Genomic DNA, 11,506 nt, shown 5'->3' with positions numbered 1-11,506 from the left:
AAAAACTAAATGATCATAGAGGCTTTAGTTGATTGGTTATATTCATAACATGGTATAAGCATGTGCCAAGTCAACCCAATAAAGCATCAAAGGAGAATACCACAATATTATGCTTTTATGATGGAAACAACACATGGTTCTTTCAATAGCACATTATGCACTCTCATTTATTTGAGACAAGTCATGCTACAACAATAAATACTAAGCATATGACAAGAATAACATCCAACATGACATGCCAAAATCTATGCCACAATCTAGACAAGCTTCATGTTGCATCACTATAGTCATGAAACATTTTACTCGTCTCCAACACCAATCAACTTATTTGAAATAATTATCAGAGATGAAAAACAATATGGACCAGAGAGCTAATCATACATAAATAAAGAATACTAAAAAGCTCTGAACATAATTCGAGTGAAATAGCAAGAGCTAAACGCAGTACTAGCAAACTAGAACACTCGCAGAACAATAACATCGAAAACTAGAGCATTATGTGCAATTAAAACGGAGCGTGTCTCTCTCAAAAAAAAAATATACCAGGATCCGACCATATTCTACAACAAACAAAACTAAACTAAACTAAAAACAAAAATAAAGACGCTCCAAGATCAACACATAGTGTATGAAACAATAAAAATATAGCGCATAGAGAGAGTACATTTTGCTTTGTTGATGAAGAAGGGATGCCTTGGCCATCCCCAAGCTTTGACGCTTGTACCTCTTGAATATTTCTTGGGGTGCAGGGGCATCCTCAAGCTTGAGCTTTTGTCCATTCTTTATCTCATCACATCATTCTTCTCTCCCTACACTCGAAAACTCCTTTATACAAAACTTCACACAATTCTTATTAGCAGTATTAGTACAATCAAAATAACAATAATCCACTTGGATTCAGTTATAACATATATCATACATCTATTAAAGCATTAGCTACTGTAGCAACTCTTCAAAAATATCTTTGATCAAAAGAACTCAAAAAGAAATAGATTAAGAGGCAAATGCAAATAGTGGCAGAAATCTGTCAAAACAGAATAGCAGGTAAAGATCGATCTTTTAAAAAATCTTATGTTGCTCAGCTAGAAAAGTGTTCAACTAAGGAAAGTTAGATAATAACCTGGGGCATATTCAAAAAAATTGTCAGATCAAAATTCCGCTCTGGCTATTTATACTAATTTTTATGGTGACAGCACAGAATCTGTTTTCAGGACAGCAACTTCCCCAAATCTTACTTTCTTCCTATTAGAGGCTATTCTTGGAACAAAAACAAAATAAAAATGATAATGATAGGTTATTACAGAGGTAATAACTTCTAAGACTCAACAAAATAAAAATTACATAAATAAAACATGGGTTATCTCCCAAGAGTGCTTTTCTTTAACGCCTTTCAGCTAGGCACAGAAAAAGAGCTAGCATCAAGTATTATCAAGTGAAGAAGCATCAATATTATAATTTGTTCTTGTTATAGAATCATAAGGTGACTTATTTCTTTTCCTAGGGAAGTGTTTCATACCTTTCTTGAGTGGGAATTGATATTTAATAATCTCATCTCTCATATCAATAGCAGCACCAACAGTTCTAAGAAACGGTCTTCCCAAAATAATTGGACAGGAAGCATTGAATTCAATATCCAAAACACAATCAACAGGGACAAGTTTAATTTTAACCATAATAATAACATTATTAACTCTCCCCAAAGGTTTCTTTGCAGCAATAATCAACAAGATGAAATTCCAAAGAACATTGTTCCAACGATGGCAAATCAAGCATATCATATATTTTTGTAGGCTTAACAAAAATACTTGCACCAAGATCACATAAAGCATTGCAATAAAAGCCATCTACATTCATATTAATGATGGGCTCCCAGCCATCTTCTAACTTTTTAGAAATAGAAGCTTCACGTTTTAATTTCTCTTCTCTAATTTGCATATGAGCATTTGTAATGTGCTTCATGAAAGCCATATTTATAGCATTAGCATTAGGACTTCTAGCAAGATTTTGTAAGAACTTAATTACTTCAGAGATATTGCAATCATCAAAATCAAACTCATTATTATCAAAGGTGAAAGGACTATTTTCTCCCATACTCCGAAAAATTTCAGCACACTTATCAGAAGCAGTTTCAGTGGTTCTAGACAATTTTGTAGAAGGAGCGGAGACTTTTGCTACACCAATTATTTTACCATTAAATAGTAGGAGAGTGGCTAGCATTTGAGACTCCATTACTACTTGTTGTGGTGATGGTATATATTTTAGTCAAATTATTATTTCTAGCAATTTCATCTTCTCTTTTTCACCTAGCATGCAATTCTATCAACATCCTAATATTTTTATCAATTCTAACTTGAATGCCATTTAAAGTTTTTCTTTCTTTAACATCATGATGCATAACTTTTAATTTAATAAATTCAACATCATGAGCAAGGCTATCAACTTTAGAAGCAAGAATATCAATTTTGCCAAGCTTTTCCTCAACAGTTTTATTAAAAGAAGTTTGTTTACCAATAAATTCTTTAAGCATGACTTCAAGATCAGAGGGTGCACTTTTATTGTTGCTGTAAGAATTACCATAAGAATTTACATAAGAATTACCATGATTAGAAGGATATGGCCTATAATTGTTGCTACCAAAATTATTCATATAAGCATTGTTGTTGAAATTGTTGCTTTTAATAAAATTCACATCAACATGCTCTTCTTGAGCAACCAAAGAAGCTAATGGAATATTATTTGGATCAACATGTGCTTTCTCATTAACAAGCATAGACATTATAGTATCAATTTTATCACTCAAGGAGGAGAATTCTTTGACAGAATTTACATTCTTACTGTGTGGAGCTCTCTCAGTGTGCCATTCAGAATAATTTATCATCATATCATCAAGTAATTTAGTTGCAGCCCCCAAAGTAATGGACATAAAGGTACCTCCAGTAGCTGAATCCAGGAGATTTCTTGAAGAAAAATTTAGTCCTGCATAAAAAGTTTGGATGATCATCCAAGTAGTCAGTCCATGAGTGGGACAATTCTTTACCAAAGATTTCATTCTTTTTCAAGCTTGAGCAACATGTTCATTATAAAATTTTCTAAATTTCATTATGTCACTTCTCAAAGATATAATCTTAGCAGGAGGATAATATTTTCCAATAAAAACATCTTTACATTCAACCCAAGAATCAATACTATTTCTAGGCAAAGATAGCAACCAATCTTTAGCTCTAGCTCTCAAAGAGAAAGGAAACAATTTTAGTTTTATAATGTCACCATCTACATCCTTATATTTTTGTATCTCACAAAGTTCAACAAAATTATTAAGCTGAGAAGCGGCATCTTGATACGTCTCCAACGTATCTATAATTTCTGATGTTCCATGCTTATATTATACCAATTGCTACATGTTTTATATACACTTTATATCATTTTTATGCATTTTCCGGGACTAACCTATTAACAAGATGCCGAAGTGCCAGTTCCTGTTTTCTGCTGTTTTTGGTTTCAGAAATTCTACACAGGAAATATTCTCGGAATTGGACCCGATGAAGACAGAAGTCAATATTTTGCCGAGACGGACCCAGAGAGCCAGAGAGGGGCCAGAGGGGGCCAAGGGTCCCCCACACCATACCATGGCGCGTGCACACCCCTGGCCGTGCCACCAGGTGGGGAGGGCACCCTGGGGCCCCTCCGAGGCCGCCCTTCCGCCTATATATTCTCCCAGAAGTAAAAACCCTAAGGGCATCGGTCTTCCTCCAAGAAAAGTTACGTAGCCGCCGCCATCGCGAAGACAAGTTTCGGGGGACAGAATCTCTGTTCCGGCACGCCGCCGGGATGGGGAAGTGCCCCCGGAATCCATCTCCATCGACTCCATCGCCATCTTCATCGCCGTTGCTGACTCCCATGATGAGGAGGGAGTAGTTCTCCCTCGAGGCCGAGGGATCTACCGGTAGCTATGTGGTTCATCTCTCTCTCCCATGGTGTGAACTTTATGTGATCATGAGCTTTGTAATCTAGTTGAATATGTAGATCTTACTCTTGTCTATTATGCACTCTAGAGGTTACTTTAATATGAACTCCGGAGTTACTCTCCACGGTGTGATGGTGACAGTGTGCGCATCGTGTGTGATTCCTTTATGACGTTGTGGAGCTCGTTTACTCCGGCTTGAGGTGTGCTTTTGCATCCCTACACAATGAATGGTGTTTGTTATCCAACAAGAGAGTGTTTGAGAGTAGCATTTATTTATTCAATTATGTGATCATTGTTGAGAGTGTCCACTAGTGAAAGTATGATCCCTAGGCCTTGTTTCTAAGCATTGAAACACCATTTTCAACAAGTTCTGCTACATGTTCGCTTGCTGCCATTTTTATTTCAGATTGCAATTACTACTTATAATCATCCATATTACTTGTATCTCACTATCTCTTCGCCGAACTAGTGCACCTATATATCTGACAAGTGTATTAGGTGTGTTGGGGACACAAGAGACTTCTTGTATCTTAATTGCAGTGGTTGGTTGAGAGGGATATCTTTGACCTCTACCTCCCTGAGTTCGATAAACCTTGGGTGATTCACTTAAGGGAAACTTGCTGTTGTTCTACAAACCTCTGCTCTTGGAGGCCCAACACTGTCTACAGGAATAGAAGCGTGCGTAGACATCAAGCTATTTTCTGGCGCCGTTGCTGGGGAGGTAAGGTAAAAGGTATTCACATCCTCCGACTACTAAGCTATTTCCTAGCACTGTTGCCGGTGTGTGAGTGCTCGAAACTATTTCCTTTAGATTCTGCAATTGTATCTTTTTGTTTCTTGTTTTTATTTTCACTAGTTAGGCTTAATGGAAAACAACAAAAATATTAGAGATCTTTATAGTATCTATCTTGAGTTAGGACATGAGGTGTTTGAAGAGAAAATTAAAAAACTTATGGAACTTTATATGCATGCTAATGGCAATGTTATTAGTATGAATGCTTTGAACACCATTGTTGCTAATGCTATGGAAAATTCTAAGCGTGGGGAAGCTGGTTTTGATGAGCATGATATTTTTAGTCCCCAAAGCATGGAGGAGAAAATTTACTTTGATGGTACTTTACCTCCTATATATGATGATTACAATGATGACTATCATATTTTCAGTCCACCTACTATTGAGGAGAAAATTAATTATGATTACAATATGCCTCCTATATATGACGATTATGGTGATGAGAATAATAATGATAGCTATTTTATTGAATTTGCTCCCACTACAATTAATAGTAATGACTATGCTTATGTGGAGAGTAATAATTTTATGCATGTAGCTCATGATAAGAATGTTTCATGTGATGGTTATATTGTGGATTTCATCAATGATGCTACTGAAAGTTATTATGAGAGAGGGAAACATGGTTATATGCATCTTAATAATATTAAGTTTCCCCTCTTTATGTTGAGAATCTTGAAGTTGCGCTTGTGTTGCCTTTCTATGCTTGTTGCTTTGTGCTTTCAGTACTTGTTCCCTTACAAGATTATTTTTCATAGGAAGTGGGTTAGACTTAAAAGTGTTCCTTATTTTCTTTTGATGCTCTCTTTTGCTTCAAATCTTATTTCTTGCGAGAGCATCATTAAAATTACTGAGCCCATCTTAATGGCTATAAAGAAAGCACTTCTTGGGAGATAACCCATGTTTTTATTTTGCTACTGTTTTGTTGTGTCTTGGAAGTTGTTACTACTGTAGCAACCTCTCCTTATCATGTTTATTTCGTTTTTGTGCCAAGTAAAGTCTTTGATAGAAAGTTGATACTAGATTTGGATTTCTGCGCAGAAACAGATTTTTAGCTGTCACGAATTTGAGTTGTTCTCTCTGTAGAAAAATCTAAAAATCTTGAAAAAAATCATGAGTAATCCTCAGATATGTACTAAACTTTCATTCAACTGGAGATTTTCCATCTGAGCATGTTAAGTGCCTCGAAAAAATTCGTCTTTACGGACTGTTCTGTTTTGACAGATTCTACCTTTTATTTCGCATTGCCTCTTTTACTGTGTTTGAGTGGGTTTCTTTGCTCCATTAAATTTCAGTAACCTTGGGTAATGTCCAGAAGTGTTGGGAATGATCGTGTCCTTGCTGAACATATGAATTTTTGATTATACACTAACCCTCTAATGAGATTGCTTTGAGTTTGGTGTGAAGGAAGAGTTTTCAAGGATCAAGAGAGGAGGATGATATAACATGATCAAGAAGAGTGAAAAGTCTAAGCTTGGGGATGCCCCCATGGTTCATCCCTGCATATTTCGAGAAGACTCAAGCGTCTAAGCTTGGGGATGCCTAAGGCATCCCCTTCTTCATCAATAACTTATCAGATCACCTCTAGTGAAACTATATTTTAATTCCGTCACATCTTATGTGCTTTACTTGGAGCGTCTGTGTGCTTTTATTTTCGTTTTTTTATCTTAGTTCTCGGAATAAATTGGATCCTGTCCATATTGTTTGGGAGAGAGACACGCTCCGCTTTTTCATTTGAATACTCCTATTCTTCACTTATAATTGTTGAGTATTCGGTTTTCGCACTGTGTAGCTTCTAGCTCTTGGTTTTCATGTATCTCTTGTTCAGAGCTATTAGTTATTTTATAGAAAGTACTCTCTTACTTCACTTATATTTGTTTTGAGAGTTTCTTGCTATTTGGTTGGATACGAGAAAATGCTTCATGTGGTAGTTGGTATATTGTCTTGAATAATTTGATGCTTGGCAATTGTTTTGAGCTCTCAAAGTAGATCATGTTTAAGCTCTTGCATCATGTAGTTTAAACCTATTAGTGGAGAACTACCGTAGAGCTTGTTGAAATTTGGTTTACATGATTGGTCTCTCTAAGGTCTAGATATTTTCTGGTAAAAGTGTTTGAGCAACAAGGAAGACACTGTAGAGTCTTATAATGCTTGCAATATGTTCTTATATAAGTTTTGCTGTACCGGTTTATACTTGTGTTTGCTTCAAACAACCTTGCTAGCCAAAGCCTTGTACTGAGAGGGAATGCTTCTCGTGCATCCAAAATCTTGAGCCAAAACCTATGCCATGTGTGTCCACCATAACTACCTACTATGTGGTATTTTTCTGCCATTCCAAGTAAATACTTCATATGCTACCTTTAAACAATTCAAAACTTTATTACTCCTCATTTGTGTCAATGTTTTATAGCTCATGAGGAAGTATGTGGTGTTTTATCTTTCAATCTTGTTGGGCAGACTTTCCCCAATGGACTAGTGGCACATCCGCTTATCCAATAATTTTGCAAAAAGAGCTGGCAACGGGGTTCCCAGCCCCAATTAATTAACTTTCATTAATAATTCTCTTCACATGTTTTGCCCTGATTTATCAGTAAGCAACTTAATTTTGCAAATAGACACTCCTCCATGGTATGTGAAATGTTGGAAGGCACCCGAGGATTCGGTTAGCCATGGCTTGTGAAAGAAAAAAGGTTGGGAGGAGTGTCATCTATAAATAAAACTAAAGTACATGTGTAAACAAAAGAGAAGAGGGATGATTTACCTTGCTGGTAGAGATAACGTCCTTCATGGGAGCCGCTCTTTGAAAGTCTGTTTGACAAGGGGGTTAGAGTGCCTACTACCATTCATTGACAACAACAAACACCTCTCAAAACTTTACTTTTATGCTCTCTATATGATTTCAAAACTTGAAAAGCTCTAGCACATGATTTAATCCCTGCTTCCCTCTACGAAGGGCCTTTCTTTTACTTTATGTTGAGTCACTTTACCTACTTCTTTCTATCTTAGAAGCAAACACTTGTGTCAACTGTATGCATTGATTCTTACATGCTTGCTTATTGCACTCATCATATTACTTTGTGTTGACAATTATCCATGAGATATACATGTTGAAAGTTGAAAGCAATTGCTGAAACTTAATCTTCCTTTGTGTTGCTTCAAAAACTCTTATTAAGAATCTATTGCTTTACGAGTTAACTCTTATGCAAGACTTTTTGATGCTCGTCTTGAAAGTACTATTCATAAAAAGTTTGATATATGATTCAGTTGTTTAGTCATTATCTTTTTGTTAGCAAACTATAGACCATTGCTTTGAGTCACTTCATTCATCTCATATGCTTTACAATAGTATTGATCAAGATTATGTTGGTAGCATGTCACTTCAGAATTTTTTTTTTATCGTTTACCTACTCAAGGGCGAGTAGGAACTAAGCTTGGGGATGCTTGATACGTCTCCAACGTATCTATAATTTCTGATGTTCCATGCTTATATTATACCAATTGCTACATGTTTTATATACACTTTATATCATTTTTATGCATTTTCCGGGACTAACCTATTAACAAGATGCCGAAGTGCCGGTTCTCGTTTTCTCGTTGTTTTTGGTTTCAGAAATTCTACACAGGAAATATTCTCGGAATTGGACCCCACGAAGACAGAAGTCAATATTTTGCCGAGACGGACCCAGAGAGCCAGAGAGGGGCCAGAGGGGGCCAAGGGGCCCCCACACCATACCATGGCGCGGGCCCACCGCTGGCCGCGCCACCAGGTGGGGAGGGAACCCTGGGGCCCCTCCGAGGCCGCCCTTCCGCCTATATATTCTCCCAGAAGTAAAAACCCTAAGGGCATCGGTCTTCCTCCACGAAAAGTTACGTAGCCGCCGCCATCGCGAAGACAAGTTTCGGGGGACAGAATCTCTGTTCCGGCATGCCGCCGGGACGGGGAAGTGCCCCCGGAATCCATCTCCATCGACTCCATCGCCATCTTCATCGCCGTTGCTGACTCCCATGATGAGGGGGGAGTAGTTCTCCCCCGAGGCTGAGGGCTCTACCGGTAGCTATGTGGTTCATCTCTCTCTCCCATGGTGTGATCTTTATGTGACCATGAGCTTTGTAATCTAGTTGAATATGTAGATGTTACTCTTGTCTATTATGCACTCTAGAGGTTACTTTAATATGAACTCCGGAGTTACTCTCCACGGTGTGATGGTGACAGAGTGTGCGCATCGTGTGTGATTCCTTTATGACGTTGTGGAGCTCGTTTACTCCGGCTTGAGGTGTGCTTTTGCAGCCCTACACAATGAATGGTGTTTGTTATCCAACAAGAGAGTGTTTGAGAGTAGCATTTATTTATTCAATTATGTGATCATTGTTGAGAGTGTCCACTAGTGAAAGTATGATCCCTAGGCCTTGTTTCTAAGCATTGAAACACCGTTTCCAACAAGTTCTGCTACATGTTCGCTTGCTGCCATTTTTATTTCAGATTGCAATTACTACTTATAATCATCCATATTACTTGTATCTCACTATCTCTACGCCGAACTAGTGCACCTATACATCTGACAAGTGTATTAGGTGTGTTGGGGATACAAGAGACTTCTTGTATTTTAATTGCAGGGTTGCTTGAGAGGGATATCTTTGACCTCTACCTCCCTGAGTTCGATAAACCTTGGGTTATTCACTTAAGGGAAACTTGCTGCTGTTCTACAAACCTCTGCTCTTGGAGGCCCAACACTGTCTACAGGAATAGAAGCGTGCGTAGACATCACATCTTCAGTACTAACACCAGAAAATTGCCCTTTCATAACAAGATTTAATAAAGCAGGCTTAATTTCATAGAAGGCTGCTTCGGAAGTAGGTGGATCAATAGGTGTACAAATACAATCATTGTTGTTTGTGCTAGTAAAGTCACACAACTTAGTATTTTCGGCGGAACCCATTTTAGCAAAATTAAAACTAAGCAACATAAATAACAACTATAATAGAAACTAATTTATTTGTGTTTTTGATATAATAAAGCAAACAAGACAAAATAAAGTAACTAAACAAAGCAATAACAAAGTAAAGAGATTGGAGATGAGAGACTCCCCTTGAAGAAATCCTCTTTCTCCCCGGCAACGACGCTAGAAAATCTTGCTGACACTTGATGTTGGGGAACCCCAAGAGAAAATTGTGATGAGCACAACAACAAGTTTTCCCTCAGTAAGAAACCAAGGTTTAATCGATTAGTAGGAGAAAGGCGTGACTTCTAAAGGTGTTGCTGGTTGTCTATTGGCAGGGCGCACTACCGGCGTCAGCAACAACGTGGAACCTACAAACAACACAACCAAAATACTTTGTCCCAAATTACAGTGAAGTTTTCAATATCACTGGTTTGCTGAACACAAAAGATTAGACGTATCGAGTGGAATGAGATGTTTGCAGTAATTAAAGAGAACAATGCGCGCTTGCAGTAAGTAAATATAGCAGGATTGCAGTGGTTGAATTTATCAGTGTAAAAGAAAGGACCAGGGTCCACAGTTCACTAGAGGTGTCTCTCCATAAAGATAAATAACATGTTGGGTGAACAAATTACAGTTGGGCAATTGACAGAATACCGACCATACAGGACAAGATGATTACTATGAGATTCATTTAGTTATTACAACATAATACATAGACCGTAATCCAACAACGTCTATGACTAATAATCCACCTTCTGGTTATCGTCCGAACCCCTTGCAGTATTAAGTTGCAAGCAAGAGATTATCGCATTAAGCAATTTGTGTAAAGTAAACAATAGAATTACCCTCGGATAAAACATTATTGTTTTCTCCCTAGTAGCAACAACACATCTACAATCTTAGAAGTTATTGTCACTCTTCCAGAAAACTAGAGGCATGAACCTACTATCGAGCATAAATACCCCATCTTGGAGTCACAAGCATCTACTTGGTTACAGTATCTACTAGCAACGGAGAGCATGCAAGATCACAAATAACATATGACAAGAATATATAATCGGTCTCAACATAGTATACAATATTCATTGGATCCCAGCAAACACAACATATAGCATTACGTAAATATGATCTTGATCATGTAGGGCGGCTCACAAGATCTAAACATGAGGCACAAATTGTAGAATACAACCATCTAGCTACTGCTATGGACCCATAGTCCAAGGATGAACTACTCACGCATCACTTCGGAGGCGGGCATGGCGATGTAGATGCCTTTGGCGATGATTTCCCCCTCCGGTAGGGTGCCGGGAAGAGCTTCAGAACCCTCCTGAGCTAGGGTCTGCAATGGCGGCCACGACAGAACTTTTCGTGGATGGAGATTCGGGTGTTCAGGGTTTTCCCGGGATCGTGAATAAATAAGCGGAATGACGAGGTCGGTCGGTGGAGGCCAGGGGGGCCACACCACCCCTAGGCGTTGGCCAAGGCTAGGTCGCGCCTAGGTGTGGTCTGGCCGCCCTGCGCCACTTCTTCGACCCCCTCTGGACTCTGTCTTCATTACGGAAAAATATTGACTTCGGCTTTTGTTTCGTCCAATTCCGAGAATATTTCCTGTACAACTTTTCTGAAATACAAAATAGCAGAAAACAGGGAACTGGCACTGTAGCATCTTGTTAATAGGTTAGTGACGGAAAATGTATAAAAGTGCAACGAAATATGAGCAAAGCATATACAAATTGGTGTAAAATAAGCATGAAGCATCAAAAATTATAGATACGTTTGAGACGTATCAGCCACGTGAAGAATTAGTTG

The sequence above is a fragment of the Lolium rigidum genome, chromosome 3, assembly GCF_022539505.1.
Source record: "Lolium rigidum isolate FL_2022 chromosome 3, APGP_CSIRO_Lrig_0.1, whole genome shotgun sequence".
NCBI classification, from domain to species: Eukaryota; Viridiplantae; Streptophyta; class Magnoliopsida; order Poales; family Poaceae; genus Lolium; species Lolium rigidum.
The sequence above is the reverse complement of the archived record's forward strand: the minus strand, read 5'-3'. Positions refer to the sequence as shown.